The following is a 2,585-nucleotide window of genomic DNA, read 5'->3' as shown; positions in this document are numbered from 1 at the left end:
TAAATGCAGCCCCGAAACACAACCACCTGTTATTACTGAAGCTCTATACTTTAAAATAACAACTGAGGCAAATCTATTCACTGAATCAAACTGTGAAAGTGGGGAAAATGCTGGTTAGTGGACCTTGAGTTAAGATGCTGTTAAGACATTAGTCTCCTTTTCAGGAGCAAGACAAAATTGTGCTAAATGTAACAAAGCTATCTACTGTATCAAAGCAAAGCATCAAATCATATTATGTTCTTAAATATCAACAAGTGTCCGTCCTCAAAAAGACTGACATAAGAGCTTAAAGTGAGTGAGTGCCGTGAAAAAGCTTCTAATGAAACTGATCCAAGTCATCACAGTGTATTCTCATCCCCAGATCTTTCTGTATGTGTGTGAATGGGATTCTTTGTAATGATATGAATGGAAGGAGGGGAGCATGGAGACCCGTGAATGCCCACTTAATGAGGACATTCTTCAAATGAGTTGGTCTCATTGAACACTTTTAAGGGGAAATTGGATGACCTGGAGGCAGAAACATCTGGTTGTAGATGTTTTGCCTGTGGCTTTTATTATTGTAGCTGACCTTGAATTGTTGCTGTTTTGGATGCTAAGTGTTTTTAATGTTTGTGTCCATCTTGTGTTTGTGTGTATGTATGATTATGTTGCTGCCTGTCTTGGCCAGGACACTCTTGTAAAAGAGATTTTTAATCTCAATGAGTCTTTTCCTGGTTAAATAAAGGTTAAATAAAATAAAAATAAAATTCCATCTTCTCCTGTCACTGAAATCCAGATTGAACATGATAGTCTTTTTGATAGCAGAGCATGTTATACCAGGGTTGACAACACACACTGGAATGTGAAAAAATGTAAACTTTGTGGCAGCTGTTGGCTGACTTTCAATGTGTCAGCTTGCTGCAAGTTCATCATTAAAGAAGCAACAAAGTTTAAGTGGCCGGTCTTTTTCTTGTTTTGCCTTGCGGGTTGAATGGGAGAGAGCAGCACTCTCACTTTGACTGTTTTTCTATATAAAGCCACTCAAAGTGAGTTAAGTGGGTCACAATTCTACAAATTATATAATCTTGTGCTTATTAAGTGCCCCGCCCCCCTTAGTTACTGTTGCTAAGTCCGACAAGCTTTCGGTATCGGAGCTATACTGGCATGGCGCTCCCACTGTCGCTAACTGCACTCCCTGGAGAAATATTGGCTGATTTTTGGAGGAAGGAGGAGAATATTTCAGACAGGAGCAGACAGAAGGGGTACAGTACGCATTTGAAGGATATATTCACGATGTCATGCTCACTCGGCAACGAAATAATGCTCAAAGCATAAAGATAGAAGCCAAAGCTAAGCTTACAAGTCGCAGAGCAAAAGTGAACCACCGCATCACCTGGTGATTGAGACGGAGGACAACAACATTCAGGAGCAACACTGTTCCTCTAAAGCTGGGTAGGTGTCTATTCACTATTACAATCATTGCAAAGCAAAAGCAGTAGGCCTATATAACGTTACATTCAGTAGCAAGTTAGCTAGTGTTAGCTAACCAACAATTAGCTGTAGTGTAACAACATATTTTGGTTAGCTCCACAGGTTTCTGCGCCCATGTCATCGACTTCATACATAGTCTGGGCCTCTGCAAAGCGCAAAACATCAGCAGTGTGTCAGCCCAGTCCTTTACAAGCTTGCCACAACAGTGGCATAAGCCAAGGGGAGTAAAAATCACGCCACAGCCGGTAACAGCTGTTGTGGTGGCAAAAGCAAAGGCTGACCGAAAACGGAAACCCATCTTTTGTAACTACAGCAATGACAGGTGAGCTGAATTTAATAATTTTCATCACCCAAATGCTTGCTTCTTCTACTTAAATATGATAAACCATGTAACTTACTATGGCATTTGTACTCTGGATCTGATGACACAAGTATACATGTATATGATTTTTTTTTTTTGCAGGGCATTGTCTGATGTTACAGATGAGAATTTTGAGCTATTGAGGGAGTTGACAGGGACACCTATGAGCTACATAGAAAACACCCCACCCCCCCAGATAGATGTAGCAGTAGGTCAGGAGAAGTACCCTCTTGGAAGTGGCTTGAGCTACCAGGTTAAGCAGTTGAGAAACACTTGATAAAGATTAAGATTCATTTATTATCATGTGTGGGCAGTCCCAGATTATTACAATAGAAAATCATTCACAATATAATATAAGTTATTAATGACTGAAAAGTAAACAATGGAGAGAGAGATAAATCACTATGTGTCACTATGTGTTTTCCTCAGCCTCAGCCTATATATCTTAATGATATGCGGCTGGAAGTTAGAGAGCATACACATTATCATGTGTGGGCAGTCACAGCTTATTGCAATAGAAAATCATTCACAATATAATACAATTTATTAAGGACTGAAAAGGGCGGCGGGCGGCACGGTGGTGTGGTGGTTAGCACTGTCGCCTCACAGCAAGAGGGTTCCCGGTTCGATCCCGGGTGTGGGAGCCCTTCTGTGCGGAGTTTGCATGTTCTCCCCGTGTCAGCGTGGGTTCTCTCCAGGCACTCCGGCTTCCTCCCACAGTCCAAAGACATGCAGATTGGGGACTAGGTTAATT

At 41.4% G+C, this 2,585-nt stretch overlaps 1 long non-coding RNA gene across 1 annotated transcript in view; it reads left to right on the top strand.

Annotated features, from left to right (window-relative positions):
* Positions 1-1,113: 1,113 nt before the first annotated feature.
* Positions 1,114-2,585, top strand: part of LOC126402626 (uncharacterized) — a 6,212-nt gene continuing 4,740 nt past the window's right edge. Inside the window, exons 1-2 of the long non-coding RNA XR_007571249.1 lie at positions 1,114-1,431; positions 1,565-1,792. This is a non-coding gene — a long non-coding RNA (uncharacterized LOC126402626). The remainder of the gene's footprint in view (positions 1,432-1,564; positions 1,793-2,585) is intronic.

The sequence above is a fragment of the Epinephelus moara genome, chromosome 16 (genome assembly GCF_006386435.1).
Source record: "Epinephelus moara isolate mb chromosome 16, YSFRI_EMoa_1.0, whole genome shotgun sequence".
Lineage (NCBI taxonomy): Eukaryota > Metazoa > Chordata > Actinopteri > Perciformes > Serranidae > Epinephelus > Epinephelus moara.
Note: the sequence above shows the minus strand (reverse complement) of the source record. Positions and strands in the feature narration are given on the sequence as shown.